Raw genomic sequence first — 19896 nt, forward strand, 5'->3', positions numbered from 1 at the left:
GCAGCTAGAGAGCAGGTTTGGTTAGAGATTAAGGTAGAGGAGGAGGGAAACAGACGTTCTAAGATCTATGAGCTGAATTCTTCTCCCTTACATTCCCCTCAAAGCCCCCCAGAACCAGCCTGGTCCCTCCAGGGTCATGCTGTGTGGCCTCAGGCCAATGTCAAGGCCCTAACCCATCCATCAGCTGTTGCCAGGGAGTTTCCACCCCAAAGAGTTCCAAAGGGAGGGGCTCAACTCCCTAGAAGCCCAGATTGATGGGGAAAGGGCATGGCTCTAAAGAGGCAACAGCCCCCTGAACCTTCCCTCCCAGAAGCTGGGGGCTCATAAACTCCTGCAAAGACGCTAGGCTGGTGGGTGGAGCCCAAGAGGAGGTGGCCTCTCAGCCTTGGTACCACACCCAGCCCCACCCTTTCAACAGGCCAGGAGACCTGGGATCCCACCGGGCCCTACAGCTCACAGGGTGTGTGATCTTGGGTGGTGACTGCTCCTCTCCAGGTCTCAGCCTCCCCACCGCTGGTTGCAGGAAGTGGCTTAGATATCCCAGGTGTCCCCACTTCAGCTCAGCTCCTCAGCACTAAGCCCTGCCCTCTTTCCAGTCTAGGGGTGTCACCCAGAATCTGGGCCAGAGGGAGCGAGTCGTTGGCCGCTACCTGGAGGAGTCCCTGAAGTCACCCAAATCAGAACTGAAGAGCCTGTGGTGATTACCCCTCTGTTATACATCCATTTTCCAGAAGAGTGAAACTGAGGCCCTGAGAGAGCATCTGGGTCTGTGCCAAGACCTGAGTTTTACTGGTGGTTAAGAGCAGAAAGGACAGAAAGACCTGGATGAAAATCCCAGCTGCACCAGAAATTTATTATGAGAGGTCCCTTGCCTTCTCTCAGCCTCAGATTCCTCATCTTTAAAATGGGCAACAGCGCCTCCCTGCTACAATTGTTAAAGTGAAAAGAGAAAATGCATGTAAGGGCTGGGCACACTGCAGCAAGTGCTTGCACAATGGTAGCTATCACGACTGTGGGTAGTGCTAACATAAACCCAAGTGGCCAGGGTAAAGGGGAAGAGGGCTCATCCTCCAAACAGATCGGGACCCCCCAGGGCCTCAGCCCAGGAGGGCCAGCCAAATTCCTCGAAGCCCCCAGCTGTCTCCCCTATTCGTTAAAGACCTCTCATTAGTGAGATTTGGGCACCTGCCCCTCCACAAGTAATAAGCCTCATTAGTATCTTAGCCCCAAGCTCTGCGCCCAGAGTCTATGTGTGTGCACACGCATGAGAGTGGGGGGCTGCAACAGGCCACCAGCCAGGAGATAGCATCCTCGCCAACCACACCCCCTGCCTGTCATCAGCAGGGCCCGTCACCACCCAGCTTGTCACCTGCCTGCCTCGCACCCGCACCACCTGTCACCCACCCAGCTCGTCACCCACCCAGCCCGTCACCAGAGCTGCCTGACAGGCATCTGGGTGGGGGCAGGAGACGAGGAGGAGAAGACCACAGGGGTGTGGAACTGGGGGCCCCAGAGACCCTGTAGGACCCCCACTTCAGCTCAGCATCCTGCAGCATTGCCATGGCAACCTCTCAGCCAAAACCACTTTCCCAAACATCCCCCGCCCCCCCACCCAGGCCCTGCTCTTAGCTGAGCTAAGGCTGAGAAGAGCCTGAGTGACAGCAGAATGGGGCAGGAAGGAGGGGTTCATCAGCTGGCTGGCCCTCACTTTGGACTCGGTTACTCCATCTGCAAAATGGAGGGGTGGAAAGGGTGAGGAATGAAAATCCCAGCTGCCATTCCTCACCAGCCTGGATTTGCTGAGCCAGCTGCCAGTTAACCTGTGAGGGCTGGGAGGTGGGACAAAAGGACAGGGGTTTCTGGGTTCTTCCACACTCCTTTGCCCCTGGCACAGCCCAGAGAGGCTGGGCCTCTGGCTCAAGCTCACACAGCAAAAGAGGAAGAGTAGGTTGGAAGGGAGAGAGGGGCTCTGCCACAGGACTGCCAGCTGGAGACACCGCACTGGGTGACCCAAGGTGACCGGGGGCTGAGTTGGCCCCCACCTCCGAGCTGCATTATTTATAAAACCCAGAGCTCGAAGCTGAGCAACAGCTGCAGCTCTGCCCCTGGGGGGCACATGCCACAGTGGAATGAAGAAGACAAGGTGCCTCCTCGGGGAAGGCCCCTGGGATCCCTGGCTCCCCCCACAGCTGGCTGTGGCGGGGGCTGAGATGGGAGAGGGGCAACAGCCTTTCCTCTCCCACTCTGTCTGTCCTCTCCACTCCTCCAGGCAGGCTGCGATAGGATTACTTCTGCATGACTGCCTGCTCCACGGGGTTCCAGAGACCCTCCTGCCTGCAGCAGTCTTTAAAATTCCTCCAGCCCAACCTCGCTCCCTTTCTCCCCGCAGTGAATGCTCCAGCGTCTCGCATCTACCGCAGTGTGCCAGCCGCTGCTGCCACCAAGCAGACTGGGGCCCAGGTCCCTGGTGCCCATGGGCAAAGGAGGACCCACCCTCGGAGTGTAGCCCAGTAACCCTCAGAACCCTCTGATGCTGGTCCAGCCCCACAGAGCATGGCTCAAACTGGGGTCAGGCATGGCAGTTCCACCAAGGTGGATCTTGGCATGCCTGACCATGTCCTCTGCTGACAGAATCTGGCAGCCCCCACCTTGGTTCTGACACCCCCCTCCCTACCTCACCAATCCCTGCTACCCTTGGGGTGGGCAGACAGCTGGGCCAGGCCAGCGCCTGTGGTTCCCCAGGGCACAAGAGGCAGGCAGGAGATCGATCCACTGAATTTTTCAAGGCTCTAATGGAGTCTGCATCCCAGGACTTGGGGCCTGGGACACAGGGGATGTCTCGGGGACCCCTCCCTCAGCACTGCAGTTGCTTCGTCTTTCAGATCTTGCGGGTCATCAGAACCTTTCCAGGAGCCTTCCCCCAGCAAGAAATGAGGCATGAGGGGCCCCTGGGAAAGACATGGGATTGGGGGACTGTGAGCAATACCCAGAGGCCCCCCCAATATCCCCAGCCCTAATGCGGGCAGAAGGAGCTCAGCCTCTAAATCACTCCCCTCATACTGCCCTCTGAGGCGGATTCTGTGCATCTGTAATTAGGGGGTGGAACAGATGGTGGAGATTCCGTTTAAAATCATGCATCTAGTAAAGTAACCTTCACTGTCGGAACTGACTCCCAGGGAGACCAAGCCCCAAGCCTGGAAGGGGGTTGGGAAGCAGGTCAATACAGCACCTTCCTAACTCTTTCCCTGAAGTCCATGGCCCAAAGTCCCTCTCAGGTGAGCCAAGGAGGGGGAGCATTTGGCAAGGACCTAAGAAAGCAAAGGCTGGGGGTATATCCCCTTGTTTCCCCCCCCCAATACGTGCCAGAGTCAGGGCAGGGCTGGGTACTCAGAGTTCTTGGCTGAAACCAGGGTGACCAGGTGCCAAGAGCCCCCAAAGAGGCCCCAAGCCCCCAAAGCCCAGGCCAGGGTGCCCGGAGCACAGGGTCTTGGGTGGGGCAGCTTTGAACCAGATGTACAGCCTCACTGTCCAGGAATGAAAGGCCTGGGGCAGTGAGGGGGGTGGAGATGCCTCCCCAGGCAGAGGAGGTGCTGGCAAGTGGGGGAGGACTAGGCAGCGGAGAAAGAGAGCACACAAGAGTGAGCAAGTGTAAGTGTGTGTGCAAGGCTGAGGCTGGGGGGGGTCTGGGGAGAAAAAGGTGGGTTGGGGGAGCTGTGATGGAGAGTGCTAGGGAGGGAGGGTGTGCTGGAATGTATGAGGGCTGTAGACAAATTGAGGCAGAGCACGTGACAGAGTGAGGGGGTGCAGGGGGGAAGGAAAGAGCTGCTCGCAAGCTCTGAGGGGTGAATGGGTGCCTGCAGGGTTGTGACTGGGCTGAGGCTATATATGTGTGTGAGTACAAGCCGGTGTTTGGAGAGGTGTGGGGACTGTCCCTGGGCCCTTAAAGGGCTGAGAAGAGTACTGAAGCTTGTACAGAGGACTGCCTTCTGGAGGTATTCAGTCCGGGGGTGGGGAGCGGGGAAGTGTGTGTCTGTGTGTGTGTGTGTGTGTGTGTGTGTGTGCGTGCACACACACTGGCGTGTTTGGGGGTATACTGGGGGCCATAAAATGTGGGTTTTGGTTAAGTACTAGGGTTGCAAATATCTGTAGGTAGGCATGTGGTGGTTGTGTGTTTAGAACAGGGGTGTCCAAACTGCGGCCCGCGGGCCAACTGCGGTCCACAATCCATTGTTAATTGGCCCGCAGCAAATTCCAAAAATATATTTAGTTTACTTAAATAAACCAGGTGAGGCAATACGTACTTCACCTCGAGTGAGTGGCCCGGCTGTTTGCGTATTTTACCGCATATGGCCCTTGGTGAAAAACGTTGAAAAAAGTTTGGACACCCCTGGTTTAGAAGCATGTAGGGCTGTGTGTGTATTTGGGGAAGCTGGATGTCAGGAAGGTGTTTGCATGTGGAGTAATTGTGTGTTTGTGGAGGTGTTGGGGCTGTGTGCTGTAGTTGGAGCAGTTGTACGTCTAGGGGTGTTGGAGCTGTAAGAGTGTAGCAAGCAGTTTGTATATTTAGGAGGTAGTAAGGCCGGAGTTGGATCCCTGTGCCCAGACAGGCGATAGGACTGCAGGGTGAGTGTTGGTACCCCACTGGGGAAATGAAGGACCGAGTCCCGGCCTTTGTTCAGGACCCCAACTGGGCGCTACCCGCTAGAACCCCTTTATGGGGGGGGTGCCTGCCCACCTCCAGACCCTGTGCTGAGACAGGCATTCCATCTGTCTCCGCCTCCTCGCTCCCTGGGGGGTAGCAGTGGATCCTAGCCCACCCATCTGCCTTCAGATGGTCGAGGCAGGAGCTTCCACAAAGCTGCCTGGAGGGCATCACTGTGTTTGAAGAGGCATGGCTGGGAGTGGGGGGAACTGCACAGCAAACAGTCCTCATGGAGGCTCCTTTGAAAACCACTGACGCCAGGAGAGAGGAAGAGGGAGGACAGGGGCGGGTCTGTCTGTCCTTGTGCGTCTGTGTGGGTCAGTGCCCGACTGTGAGCTTTGGAGCCCCTTCGCATGTGTTTGCGCTGATGGCGTCTGTTCAAGCAGCATTCTGGCCTAGCAAAACAGCCCTCCGAACAGGCTCCATGCTCACAGCCTCACACAGGCTGCTACCCTCTCATATACCATGCACACTGCCTACACTCACACACTCACACCCCAAACACCGCACCACATCCATACACATGCAGCTCACCCCCCGGGGCCTTACTGTCACTTATATACACCTATCACACACCCCCGCACTCTGCAAAACCAGGTAGCCACACACACCTGCCGCACGTCCATGTATCCACACATACATACCTGACAAACAGCTAGCACACATTCACCCACACACTCCACTTGGCTCTCCCTGTCACACCCATGTGCCACTTCACATGCACTCAGTCTTTCTCACACACACCATAACAGACACTCGCCATCCCTTATATCTGTACGTATGTATACATTTTTGTACGTGCATACATACCCCCTCACCAACTCTCAGCTCTTTCACCCCACCCAATTCACCTGTGTCCGTCCGGTTCCGGCCCTGTACCTTCCCAGGGGGGCTCCCACTGGCTGAGGGCCTCCTGCCCTGCTACCCTACCAGCTGGGTCAGAGTGAGGGGACACACCAACCCCACCCCCAACCCCAACCCCACTGCTCCCTGGGAACCCTAATCTTCATCTCCAGAGGACAGAGCCTTCTCTCTGCTCTGGTGTGACTACCACTGTATGTGTGAGTGTGACTGTATGCGTGTCAACATGTCCTGAGACCTGTGTGTCACTGCCTCTATGTGTAAGGAAGCATAGGTACACACTTATTATGTGTGTGAGATTCGAAATGTGTGACAGAAGAGATTTGTGTCACAAAATGTATGCATGTGTGTGTGAGGCAAGGCCTGTATGGACAGGTGTGACTCTGGGGGGTGCATTTGTACAAGACATACACTCAGTGAGTGATGAGTGTGAGGTGCTATTTTCTGAGAGACCAGAGGTATGTACATCTGGGAGTAGGGGTCAGGGCTGGGAAAGCCGCTCTTAGCAACTCCCTCGCCTACAAAAAGAGCAGGGAGGAGGGGTCTCTGGTCTGTCTGTCTGTCTCTCTCTCTGTCTCTGTCTCTCTCTCTCTCCCTCCCTCCCTGACCTCTTTAGCAGCTGGAAACTGAGCCGGGGGTGGAAGGAATGGAGACTTGGCTGGCCTGGGGGTTTGGGGAGGGAGGCAGGAGAAAACACCTTCCAGATTCTCATCAAATCCCTGTTTGTGGTTTGTAGCCTCAAGTCTCTCCTCTCTCTTTCTCTGTCTGGGTTTCCCTCTTTCTTTATCTCTTCCTGTCCCTCATTCTCCCCCCATCTCTCTCTTTCTCCCTTCTCAGTCACCTGGTCACCCTTGCTGGATGGCCCTGTCTCCAAGTCTCTGTCTCTTTCTCTCTCCCTAGGCTCTTCCATTTTTCTGACTCCTCTCTCTACCAGCACCTCTGTCTGTCCATCTCTTCCTGTCCTGGTCCATCTGTCCGTCTCTCTCCGTCTGCTTGTGCGTGGGTGTCTCTGTCCATCTGTTTCACCACCCATCTGTCTGGTTGTCTGTGCTAGTCCTTCTAAGGGTACCCACTCGCTTCCCAAGGCACCCTCCTCCCCCAGGTCAGCAAAGGCCTCTCCTGGCTCAGGGGGTGGGGAGGAGGTGCAGAGCTGCAGCTTCTGGAAGCTTCAGTAGCAGCTGGGCTGAGCTGGGAGTTCGGGGCCAGCCAGCTGCAGAAGCAGCCCCTCCCCTGGGCTCTCAGGCCAAGGACCCCAAAGCAGAAATAAGAGAGAAAGCAGGGCCTCACTGCAGCTGAGTTTGTGTATGTGTGTAAGGGAGGAGGCAGGGGGCCTCACTTTACCCTCACTTCACCATTACCCCCCAAAGCCAGACCCTGCAGGAGAGGGATCCTTAGTGCCCACCTTACTTATCCCTAGCCAATGGAAGAGATGCTGGGATCCAGGAGGGAAGGGGGGGGGTGCCAGACCTTGTGGGTAGGAGGGGCTGGGAGCCTTAGCTTCCTGTCAGTTGCGGGGGTCCTCCTCCCCTCCTCCTTTCCAGGCAGTCCCTGGGGATCTTTCCAGTTCTGGTCCCAGCTCCAATCATGAGGGGCCGCACAGGCAGTCCTCACTAGTTCCCACAAGGGCTGTTTCCACCTCCAACCTTCCCCAGAGCCTCTGACCTGCAGGGAGATAGGGGATCACATAAGTGTAACCCTCCTCCCCAAGTTAAAGGTGGTTCTGGACATGTGGGGACTTTAGCCCTGTCTAGGCAATGGCTAATCTGAGAGGCCCCAGATAGCCCACCTACCATCACCAGACCACCACCACCACCACACACACACACACACACACACACATGCACACACACACACACACACACAGTGCACCCCAGCACTCATGAACAGCCACTCCCTCTCCTTCGCCCAGCAACTCAGAGGGTTCAACAGGGAGCCTACCCCAAGACCGTGCACCCTTGCCTGCACCAGCGGCAGCTCCAACAGTGCCCCCAGCACAAAGCCAGCAGCTGGAGACAGCCTCTCTTAACACCCTCCCAGGATGCTGTGTCCCCAACTCCCTCTCCAAGAATAGTTCCCAGTTCAGATCCCACAATAGATGAAGAAACTGAGGAAGGGATGGGAGGACACCCATCTGTCTGGGGTGGGTGTCATTTCCCCTGAGACCCTGGGGTGGGATCATAAATGAGGAAAGGGAAAGAAAGGGCGACTGCAGGGGCAGAATCTTCTTTCTTCCTCATCTTCCATGGGCAAAGTCCATATTGGCGGCACCCTCCACACAGCCCTATGGCTGGGCCAGGGCCAGGGCCAGCGCCAGGGCCAGGGGCTGGCTCCCTCCCTCCAGAGCTCTCCTTGCCCCTGGCTGGGCCCCCTCCCGCTCCTCACTTCAGAGCAGCCCTCCCTGCCCTCTCCCTCCCGGAGCTGGCTCTCTCATCTTCAGCTCTTGGAAGCCTGACTCACTGTTTCCCCTCCTCTCTCCCCTCCCTCCCTCTCTCTCCCCGAAGCGGCGCCTCCCCCTCCCCTGGGGGGGCTCTGGCCACAAGGGTGCCTGCCTGCTCCTCTCTCCAGGCTCCAGCCCCCCTCCACGGCCCCCCTCCAGGCCCAGGAGGCCCCCTGCAGCTGTTCCAATTCTCTAGCTACAGAGAGGTGGAGTGCAAAGAGCCTGGGTCCCAGGCCCAGCCCTGCCAAGCCTCTGTGACCCGGGGCAAGTGGCTCCCCTCTCTAGACTTGATATCCTCCTGTCAAACAAGGGAGGGGTTCCAACTGGCATCTGTGGGACCTTAGTGTTCCCTAATTTTATACCACAGTGCCTCCTGGCATAGAGCACCCACAACCTGTGGGGTGCTAAACCTGCTTTAGGTCCCACCCCCAGGTCCAAAGAAGAGCTCTGCTCAGTCCCCAGACATTTGGAGGAGGCAGAGGGGAGACACGGCCCTGGGGCAGGAGCATGAGTCAAGTGATCCCTGGAATCCCCCTGTCTCCCCATTCTCCCTCCTCCTGTGGGAATCTTTCTCTATTTCTCCCACCTGTCCTCCTCTCTCTTCCCAGAGACATTTGCTTGTCTCTCCTCCAAAAAACAATCCCAGCATTTGATATTGGGTGAGAGGCCCTCAGTGCCTGCTCATTTCAGGCTGTGGTGTGGGGAGTGGCACATGCCTAGGCTTTCTTGGTCACCTTGACCCCACCTCCAGGGACTATGATCCTGGCTCTACTCCTTGTGCTTTCCCTCTCACCCCCTCATCACTGGCTTCTGTCACCCACCATCTTCCCCTCTCTCCACCTCCAATGTGGCCGTCTGGGTCTCTCTCCTCCCTACCTCCCCCATTCTAGCCCAGCTCTGGGGGGTAGGGGGCCATCTGCTGACATTAGCAACAATGTTACGCTTGCTCCCTCCTGCAGACCCAGCTCTATCCCATCTTGGTTTCCCCCACATGGCTCAGTCCCAGAGACAGAGCCAGACCAGGGGGACCCAGAGACAGAGCTGGGCTCCATCCCATAATAGTGGTCTGCTTGGTCTCACTCAACCAGACCAGAAGTGCCTGGGCATCTGGTACGAAGGCATGGCACCTCTGGGTCTTAGCTGGCTGGTTGGCATGAGATACAGAGCTATTACACACACACACACACACACACACACACACACACACACACACACACAGTTGACCTACCTAGGGCTGGGGTGGGGGTTGGGGGGGTTGAGGGAGATTAGGTTTGCCTGGAGAAAGACCCTGCCCAATGGGAAATAGAGGCAAGAGTGGGAAGTGGCCCAAAGTCAGTGCTCCAGGCTGATCTGAGAAGAAGCAATATCCCTCTGGGGTTCTGCCAGTCCAGAGCAGCCCCCCCACCCCGATGTCCCCTGGCTTCTGCGGGGGTCAATTTGCCCCTCAAGCCTCCAGCACAGCCGCAACAATCAGGTGCAGATTCCATCCCTTAATCTCCTTTAGGGTTCAAGTCCAACTTCCCCATAGTATGCCTCCACATAACTCCACAGGGGGTTCCAGAAGCCTCCCTGCGAAGATCTAAGATCTAAGCAGGTGGAATGGGGGGGAAACAAAGCCCCCCAACTCCCGAGCCCCATCACCAAAGGCCCACTCAAAAGCTGGGGAACAATGCAAAATAATCCTGGAACCCTCATACCCCCAAGCTGAGAAGCTATGCTGTCCATCCACAGCACCTTGGGGGGGCTGGGGCTCCTTGCCCCCAGGACCCTGGTCCAGACCCCCCACCCTAGCAACCATAATAAACAGCAAGCTCTTTTTCTTTATGACACCAAATTTCTCCAAGCCCAACAGCTCCTTCCATCACTACCTCAGCCATAGATCACATTAAAAACTCACAGAGGGCAACTTAAACACATCACATTTGTTTCTCTCTATATTATTTCAAAAGTAACGGCATTAAAAATGGATTTTACTACAGAAAATAAATATCAGCACGTGGCCCGGGAGCCCAGGCAGGGGGAGAGAGCCCACCCAGAGAATGTCCCTGAGGGCTTAGGCACAGCTTAGACACTGACCAAGGAGGTGGCTAAGAGGCCAGATTACACCCTGGAGTATGGGGGGATGCCCGGGGAGGGGGCAATGCCTGCTCACCTGGGCACCTGCTCCAATGCCAGACCAAGAAGGACAAGAGTACTGGTTTGGATGGGTGCTCATAGGTCCCCCAGAACTCGTGCCCTCACTGATCTTTGCAATCTCTGAAGGGTGGGAGCTCTAGGCCAAGAAGTTCACCAGTCTCTGGGGGTTATTCCAACTATTGACACAGCGAGAGAGAAAAATGAATTCAACTTACTATCCAGTTTGATTTTCCATTACTATAAAAATAAATATACATCTGCTCAAAAGAGGGAGATGGCAGGCAGCATGCACATGCCACCTGGGGGGTCCCCACACAACTTACCACCACAACCCAGCGCCCCCCCAAAGGCGGGGGTGGGGAGTGGAGGGTGGATAGACTGGTAATCTTTCATTTACAGCCCCAGCTCCCACAGCTACACAACCGGGCCACACTGAACAGGAACAAGCCAACAATAGAAACACCCCAAATGCTCCTGGCAGGACTCTGCCCAGGCCAAAGCACATGCCCCCGCCCCGCTGGTGGCAGCAGTGGACAAAATGTGGCCACCCTGACCCGGAGGCAAAGCTTGTCCTCACACCCTGAGCTCTGCCCAGGGAGCTGGGGCCAAGTCCCGCCTGACACCAACTGGTCCGGCGGGAAACGCCTGCCCAGCCAGACATGCACAGGCCCCCCCAAGGGTCCCTCCTTGTGTTCAGGGACCAGACTAGTGCAGCCCAGCCCTGCCTCCCAGGGTGATGCCTGGGCCCAAATTCAGCTGGCCCTGCCAGTCAGGCACTGGTGCAGAACGGAGGGCACCAGGCTCAGCCCCTCCTAGCCCAGCCTCAGGGCCCCCAAGCTAGAAGGGAGGGGGGACTCCCCACCCCTCCACATCTGGCCCTGGCCCCCAGGGTCTGCGGTAGAAAATTCCCGCCCCCGCTTCTCTCTCTCTCTCCCTCCTCCCTCTCTGTGCCCGCTGCCCGCCTCAGGGACAGCCCCAGCTCCCGCCTCCGGCCAGCAAGGCCCACATCCTTCCTCCCTCAGCTGGCCCCTTCGCCTGGCAGGAGGCTGGGGGGTCAGGCTGCTGGGGAACCCCTCCAGCTCCCATCAGTCCTCATCCCCAGCCCCCAAACTCTGGGTTGCTGTCCCTTTTCCTGTAGAACAGGAAACAAGGTTATTTCCTAGACTCAGAGCCAGCCCCCTGCCCCTCTGGCTCTGCCCGGGGACCAGGACCCAGCAGGGGAAGGCGCCCTGAGCCAGAAAGCAGAGAGATTCAGCAATTCACCCCCAGCTACCGGCCCAGGGGGCTGACAGCTGTCACTCAGCACCCCACCCCCTGGGGAAGAGGGGGCCGATTCAATCAGAGCCCCAGAGGAAACACATTGATAGGCGATTATTTATTTATTTATGCAAAAGTGAGCCGACTTTGTTCGCCAGGTAACCGGGCACGCGGCCCAACCCCTCCAGCCCCGGCCGCCCCCAAATCCCTCCTCCGCCCCACACCCCCTCAGGGTCATTAGGTCCCCGCCCCTCAACTCCCAGAGCACCAGCGGAACCTTGGGATTTGGGGGTTGGAGGGGAGGGGCTCCTCCCTCCGCAGTCTCCCCGTTTCCCAGCGCCGTTCCTAAAATCCAGCCTTGTTCTCCGCTCCCACGGTCCCCCCCTTAATTCCCCCCCCATTCTCAGCAAGCTGGAAAGCAAATTGCAGTTTTAAATCCAAAGACGGAGGGAGGGGGAAGGAGGGGGCGCCGGGCAGCGCTGGGCGCGCACCTCGCCCCCGAGCCGGGGGAGCCGCGGGGCGGCCAGGAAACCCGAGAACCCCCCCTTCTCGCCCCCCCTTCTCGTCCACCTCCCCCTCCCCCTTCCCGGCGCTGCCTGCCAGGCTTCCAGCCGAGCCCAGCCGAGCCGCGGGCCCCGGTGGAAACAAAGACCGATCGCACCGCGGGCACCGCAGCCACGGGGTCCGGCGGACCGGACCGGGGCGCGTGGAGGGGGCGCAGGGCCCCCCCTGGCGCGCTGCACAAAAGAGCCCGGCCAGCCGGTCCCCAGCGGGGGTCTAGGGCTAGGGAGGAGGCGCCACTCACCGGAGTGCTGGGCTGCCGGCTCCGTGGGTCCGAGCCAGGCAAGGGGCTTTGGGGGTCGTCAGTCTTCCGGCGGCGGCAGCGACGCGGGCGCCCGGCTGCTGGGGAGAGGAGTCGTGAAGGAACCCTGAGCCGCCCGCTGTTGCTGACAGCATGGCTTGCGCCTGGGCTCACATTCTCCGCCGCTAACTCCGCTGGACACGGCCCCCAGCTCCCGCGGCGCCCCCCCCCCACCTTGATCACTCCTTCGCTCTCTGGCCCCCCTCACTCCCCCCGCCGCGCACACACTCACAGCCCTGGACACCCCCGCCCCCACCCCCCCAATTGCAAACCTGAGAGGGAACGCGCCCCGCGTAGTCCTGCTCCTGCTCCTCCTCCGCCCTCCTCCCTCCCGCTCGCTCTGGCTGTCTGTCTGTCTCTCTGACTGTGTCTATCTCTCGCTCTCTCTGCCTTTCTCTGCTCTCAGAGCTGGGTGGGAAAAGGAAATGAGGACAGAAAGCAGACGCTGGCTTTGGGTGGTGGTAGCTGGATTCCCTCTCCCTCCCTCCCTCTCCTCCCCTCCCTCCTCCTGCCTTCTGCTCTCTCCGCTGCGAGCGGGGCTGAGCGCAGCCTGGCGGGTGGCTCGCTCTGCCCGCCCGCCCGCCTGTCTGTCTGTCTGGTCTGCCTCGCTCGCTCCCTCCCTCCGTCTCTCGCCCTCGCCCTGCCTGCCTGCCTCTCTCCGTCTCCGCCGCCGCCGCCGCTGCCTCTGCGAGCTCGCCTTACCTTCGCCGCTCACCATCCGGAACCCCAGGGGGGAGCGCGCGCGCGGCACGCCGGGACTTGTAGTCCCCGCCCCGGCCGCTCGGCGCGCGGAGCGGGCGGGGTCGAGCGGGCTGCTCCGACGGCGCGGCTCCGAGCCTGCCGGGACCCTAAGCCCCTGCACCTTCGGCGGGGACGCGCCCTAGTTTACGAAGAGATGCTGGTTTTCTCCAAGGATTGGGAACGTTTCCCCCGTTCCTTGTCCCCTGCGGGGGCTCTGGCTGGAACGGAGGTTGCGGTGGGAGCAAAGGGGCGGGGCCTGAGAATGGAATGAGAGTCGAAAGGAGAATCAAGGGATTAGCCAAAGGACCTGCGACTTTCCGGGACGTCCCGATTAAATGGGAGAAGAAGAGAAGAGAGGGGAGGATGAGCTCTCTGAATTTGGGGACGATCTCCCTTTCTGAAAAGGTGTCTTATTGAGTAAAGCGCAAAGGCTTTATGCGGGAGGGCTGCTCCAGAAACCTCACAGCCCCACCAGCGCCTCCTCCTCACTCAGTGACTCCATCTCAAGCTCTGAGCTCTAGGTTTATCACCCACAACTCGTACTTTTCCTAGAAGTCCAAGGGCGGCGAGGGCACAAAAGTCCTGGATAAGCCACAGATAGAGCCACACAGACACACACACACACACACACACACCCTTCCTAAATTCGACTGAGCATTTTCATTGTGTCAGGAAGCAAGATTCAAATTCAACAGTTCAAAGCTCCTGCTGCGGCCAGGGGGCTGGGCTCAGCACTTTCACCTACCTCCTCTTCAGGTCACATCTGTTATCCAGCCCCTAGCTCTGGGCCCCCTGCCTGGCCTATCCCCACAGATGGAAATGTGCACTGCCAGGGCCTGTTTACCAAGGGGAGGTAGCTGGACAGCCCAGAAAGGAGAACTGCTGCTGCTGCCATTTACTGGACACCGCAGGGCCCTTGAATCCTGCAAAGACCTACTCAAATGGTACTGTTAGCATTTCCAAAGATGAGGGCACTGAGGCCCAGGTACCCCAATTAAGAAGTGGTAGAGCCCATCCAGATCAGCGTCTTTTTGATTCCAAAGCCCCCTGCTTAACCTCTGGGCCATACAGGGAGTTGTGACTCCCTAGGACTCTGTCTGATCTTCTCTCCCAGAGTCTGTGTCCTCCCTTGGCACTTCAATTCGACAAATGTTAACTGAGGTATGCAGGGCTCACAGAGGACACAGAGATGAGTAATGCATGGTCACTGTCCTGTCCTCAGTGTCTACCAACACTGGTCCTGCAAGAGCCCCACTTCGCCGGTATTCTGACATTCCTTTGCCCGTGTCTGTTGGCTTTGCCTGTCTTGCCCCATGTCTGAAGGTCCACCAGCACTGCTTTTGTCCTTGACTCACCTGTTTCTGATTCCTCTTTTGGCCTGTGGGATGATGTGGGATAATGGCCAGCGTGTGACAAAGGCAGGTGGTGACATTTTGCCAAATGCAGCTCCCTGTCACCACCTTCCTTACACCTTCACCCCTCCTAACTCCCTCTTCTAGGAAAGTCTGTAACACCCAGAGGGCAAAAGAGGGTGTCTGGGGATCACTCTCTATTGGCCTTCCATGGGGGGGAGGGAACAGCAGCAGTGGAGACATCTAGGACTCTAAATGATTCACCTATTTATCTGGTATCATGGGGCTGGCATGACCAGCTGAAGAGGCCCCCATTTGGGAGCAGCTTCTCCTTGTAGTTGAAGCTTGGGTTCGAAGAGTTATTCATTGGATGGGAAATATTAGAAGGTCAGGTATTTGTGAAAGCAGTGGTTACAATCACTAGGGGTCCTTTGCAGTAACAAAGTCTGAGTCTAACGTTATCACAAATAGATGAGGTTTTGGCATATTGCCTTAGGGAGAGACTTTAAAATTGGGGAGGGTAGGAGAGGCCCAGGTTCCCCTTTCTTTAAGCCACCCCCATCCTTACCCATTAGGCTCTGTCTCAGGGCATGAAGACCACACCCAGTCTTTACCAAGTTTTGGGAGGGAATTGGGTGGGGGTAATACAGGACGGCTTCAGGAAGATAGGAAGCCCCAGGTGGATTGGGATGAAGAGTTTTGGAAAGGCACGGGTGGGGACAGGTTAAGTGATGAGGTGCAGACGGCAAGGTCAGCAAGGTCCATGGCTCCATGAAAGGAGAATAGAAGTTAGGTAGGGTTTTCCACTACCTAACTAGGGCATGCCCCTCCCACTCCAGGCTGCTTTAGCTGCCCCATCCCCAAAGAGAGAAGGTGCCATTAACCACCAAGGTGTTGGGTATCGCTGGAAACCAAGCATTACAGGGTTTCTGAGTCATTTCGGGGCTGGTCTTTCTCTTGAAACCTCCCCAAATTGTTGTAGGTTAGGGGTCTTCCTGGACAAACTCAAGCCGAGTCTTCTTATGGGCTGCTGCTGCCACCTAGCGTCTAATCCCCATATTTTCCTCGGCTGCCATAGTCTAAAAGGGTTAGGATTAGCTACCCAGTGCTTAAACACAGTGTGGGCGTCACCATACGCTAGGCAAGGTAGCGGTAAACTCCGGAGAAAGCTGCCTTGAAGGAGGGGACTAGGTTATGGAAGAGCCCGCATTATCCCTTTCTGGGCTCAGCTCACTCCAACAACTTTTGTTTCAATGTAAGCAGAACGTGGTACAGCTAGACCCTAGGAAATAGAGGTGAGAGTCTAGAAAAAGTTCCAGGGCCTCAGGGTTTGGAGGCCATGTGGGATAGGAGCCAGACAGACCTGATTCTGATTCTGCTTTTACTTGTGTGTCCTTAACCTCTCTGAGTCTCAGTTTCCATATAGTATATAAAATAGAGGAGTCATCCTTTCCCTGTGTTACAGGCAGGGCTGTTGAGAAGACTTAACTGAGCACATGGATGTGAAAGCACTTTGAAACCTGTCAAGGGCCTGTTGAGGGATTATTGAGTCACATGAAAATAATGACAATAACTGAGAGGTCAAGCAGCCTGGAGCCGGGCCCCTGGGGCTCATGGAAAGGCAGAGGGAAGTGAGCCTTGGGTAGAAACTGGTGCTGTCCTCCCTGACCACAGAAGTTCTGGGGTTAGCCCCACTCTTGGAGGTCCCTCAGGAAAGGTGTGGATTGCTAGAGAGAGGTTCATTCCAGTCCACAGAAAAGGAAACTGAGGGTAACAGAGGTTGAGGGCCTATCCTAAGCCACAAGCTACACAGATCCAGGAACAAGAGGGCCATTGGACTGGAGCCATTATTGCCTTGGTTTTCCCCTCCTCTGGACGAAAACAGCTCAGAGCTGGGGCCCAAGAGACCATGGAAGCAGAAAGCACCCCCCCCCCATGGTACAGTGGGAACTAAGGCCCCCAGGTCCCCATTATCCCTCCTCCTGTGCCGGCCCCTCTCCACTCCCCCATCCCTGTAAGTCCTCCCACATTCCTCCAGGCAACAGGAAACCCCAGCTGCAGCCCAGACTTCAAACAGCTCCTCCCTCTGGGCAGGGGGTGTGGGAGGAGAGGCCAGAGGCCAGAGGGCAAAGGTCAGCTTTGTTCTTGCCGTAGGTGGTGAGGGACCCTGAGGGAGACAGAGGGGGACAGGGTAGGGCCCTTGACAGCCACACTGTGTGTGTGTGTGTGTGTCTGGGAGTAAATGTGTGTCCTTGGATTGGCTGACCTGAGTTATGTGTCTGAGTGTATATCAACACATGTTTGTCTTTGTTGCTCAGCCTGGGATCCCACTGTCACGTCTGTAGGTAACATCATGTTTCTGGTTCACAGGCTTGCTCAAAGCTATATGTCCTCCTATGAGTGTGACCTGGTGCGGTTCTTTGTATCGGAGAGGGGTGTTCCTCTCCCACCTCTTCCCTTCCCCTTCTTCCTTCACGTTGGTCACCAGAGGGTTACTTCTGGAAAGCAAATCTGACTTTGTTACCCTCCTGCTCAAAACCCGTCAGTGCTTCCCCTAGCCAAAGGCTTAGACTCCTCCCTGCGTGCATGGCAGGCAATACCCATGCCTCCCTTCCTCACCATCTTCATCTTTAGTCACTAACCCTCCTCAAATTTTTCACGCCAGTCTTACCTACCTAATTATAATTACCTGCATGGGACCATTTTGTGGCTCTGAGCTCACTTAATTCTGTTGAGTCTGGAATGCCCTTCTCTTGCTTTATTTATTTATTTATTCATTTTTTTAAATTAGTTTTAGGTGCACAAAACAATGTAATCGTTAGATATTTATCATTTATATCTCTCACACAGTGACAACCCCTCTCCCCCTCTTGCTTCTTTATCAAGCAAATTTTTACTCCTTTTGAAATTGAAACACCTCCACTGAGAAGCCTTCCAGATTTCCCCCCACCCAACTGAGTTAGGAACCTCCCCTGTTCTCCCACATTTCCTGCATGTGTCTGTCCTCTTCATCCTCATCCTCATTACTGTGTGCTTCGAGAGCAGAAACTTGTGCTGTATGTCCCATCCTATGAGATGGGAAAATTCTGAAGGGACCAACCAAGTCCTTTCCCTGTGGAAACTTTCCTATAGTTTTAAATGTAATACTCAGAATGACCACTAGAGAGCATATGGACATCACTGTAGGATCATCGAGCGTGTGTGTGTGTGTGTGTGTGTGTGTGTGTGTGTGTGTGTGTGTGTAATTAATTGGAAAGAGACTTCTGATACTGTACCTCAGAGAGAAAAACTGGGAGTGGATAGTGAGTCCACCTAGCTCAGTACTGGAGCAGTGGGATCCCAGATAGACTCCCCCAATAGTTCCTAGGCCTCCTAGATTTCTCTCTGTTTCCCCACAACTCAGGAGCCATGCGTGCCCTTTGGCTTTCAGACCCTCCTACCTCTTGCCTCTAATCTTCCAACCTTCTTTTTCCATGCCTCATCTGCACTCTCAAACCTCCCATACATAATTATTTGTACTTGCCTGACTTGGCCTTGCTTTACCATACCTCTGGGCCTTTGCATGTGCTGTTCCCTCAGTGGGAAATGATCTCACCCTCTGCTGCTTCATCTGGCAGACTTTTCTTTCATGTCTTCCAAGAAGTCTCACTGGGCCTCCAGACTGACCTTGCCCCAAGTGTTGTAATTGTTTACTGTTCTGCCTCCTGGGCAGGACCACTTACAGGAGATATCAGTAAATGTCTGTGAAATTAATAAATGACTTGGGTTTTTTTTTTACAAATACAATCCTCAGCATATGTGGGGTTTCTCCAGACCCCTATCTGCGCCATGTCCTCTCTGGGCCTGACTGTGGGTTAGTATTATACTTTCCCATGCTGCTTCATCAAATAAGGGGATGTGACACAGTAGGATGCATGAGATTTTGATGTCACACAAACCTGGGTTCAAATTCTGACTCTACCATTCAGCTGTATGACCTTGGGCAAGTGTCATAGCCTTTCAGAGTCTTTGTTTCCTCTTTTATAAAACGGGAATACTCACACTTCTGCACTGCCTCGGGAGGATCATATTAGATGATGCATGAGAAATACCTAGCATTAGTCAATTAGGTGTCCTCCTCCCCCACCATGAACTTGGAAATAAAATTGCCCTCCAAGTCTTAAGCCAGTAAAATCTACACATCACGGAGGAGAAGAGCCAGGTGGGGGAGTGAATGAGGCGAGAGATGGTTTTGTAAACGACTGAAGGGTTTTGTGAACAGTGGAAACCGCAATCAAGGTGACCCGCCTGTAATCTCAGGGAGGCAGGGCGAGGATGTGATTGAAATTGAGAAAACAGAGGCCTAATCAATTGCATTGTGCTCTATCTGAAGCGAACAGAAGGATGCACAGAAAAGGGGGTGCAAGGGAGAATTTATTCAGCTGCACCAGAGGGAGGGACAGGGAACCAGTAAATACAGGGATTCTAGGCTCAGGCAGCTCTGGTCTCTGCTGAGCAGTGAAGGCCTGGTGAACTCCAGGTGGTTCACTGCCCAACTGGGTCTTCATTTAAACTCAGTGGGCACCCAGGTACCAGGCAGATCCCATCGGGCAGATAAAAACATTTTGGTACCAGGAAAAGACTATTGAGACTAAGAGCACTGATTTTGGAGTCAGAGGAGCTGGTTCAAGCCCCTGCTCTGCCACTTATGTTATATAACCTATTTATTTCACTGTGCCTCAGTTTCCCTATTAATAATGTGAAGATACAATAATAGCCTTCTCCTCATAGGGTTCTGTGACAATTAAATGGCAGCATGTACTTAACAGGATACCTGGCATAGAATAATTTGTAAAAGGCAGTGACAAAGAGAGCTAACATGTATTAAGCATTGTATTGCCATTTCACAGATGAGGAAATTGAGGTTTGAAGAGATTAATAACTTGCACAAAATCTCACAGCTAGAGAGTGGTGGAGGCAAGAATCACACCAGGCAGTACAGCTCTAGAGCTGTGCTCTTATCTGCTTATTCCATGGCAGATGGAAACACTGGGCCTCTGGCTTATACCTCAGGCTCTTGTGAATTTGGTCAGCCAGAGACTATGGCCCTCAGGAAGCTTTGGCCCCTGAGAGTTTGAGTGTGCAGAGTTAAGGCTCCCACCCCTGTGACCAGCTCTCTAAGTAGCCACTTGGCCTCTTTCCATCTTATTGTTCCCATTCAGCAACCCTCAGCACAGGGCTGAACAGAGGGAACTCTCAATCTACATTGGCCACTGTGGGGACAGAGCCAGGAGTGCAGTTTCTAGGCTCTCGGCCTCACGTGGAAAGGTGCTGGCTCAGGTAGTAAATGGCCATCAACTGTGATTGCATGGCCATCAGCTGTGGCTAGTTGGCCGTCAGCTGTAACCAATGAGCCATTAGCCACTAATATAACTGCTGTGGCTATGCTAGCAGCAAAATGGTGGCTAGCAAGAAGGTGGTGGCTGAGCTAGCAAGAGCGGATTGCAGCTAGCAAGCGGCGGAGTGAGGGTTGTGGATTGTGTGGCTCCTGTTTCCTGTGTCTCCAACC

At 55.6% G+C, this 19896-nt stretch overlaps 1 protein-coding gene across 10 annotated transcripts in view; it reads right to left on the reverse strand.

Moving 5' to 3' along the window:
- The window catches only part of AHDC1 (AT-hook DNA binding motif containing 1), a 63953-nt gene extending 50974 nt beyond the window's left edge, over positions 1-12979 (reverse strand). For 4 of the 10 annotated variants that reach the window (XR_004423831.1, XM_033113991.1, XM_033113982.1 and 1 more), the window contains exons 1-2: positions 12528-12791; positions 12199-12293 (exon numbers count right to left, since the gene is read on the reverse strand). The gene's annotated coding sequence lies outside the window, so the exon portion shown is untranslated. Of the gene's footprint in view, positions 1-10152; positions 10313-12198; positions 12297-12527; positions 12792-12957 lie in introns of those variants that run through there. The other 6 variants (XM_033113989.1, XM_033113990.1, XM_033113986.1 and 3 more) reach the window with 5 other exon arrangements.
- Between the last annotated feature and the right edge of the window lie 6917 nt (positions 12980-19896).

The sequence above is a fragment of the Rhinolophus ferrumequinum genome, chromosome 9, assembly GCF_004115265.2.
Source record: "Rhinolophus ferrumequinum isolate MPI-CBG mRhiFer1 chromosome 9, mRhiFer1_v1.p, whole genome shotgun sequence".
NCBI classification, from domain to species: Eukaryota; Metazoa; Chordata; class Mammalia; order Chiroptera; family Rhinolophidae; genus Rhinolophus; species Rhinolophus ferrumequinum.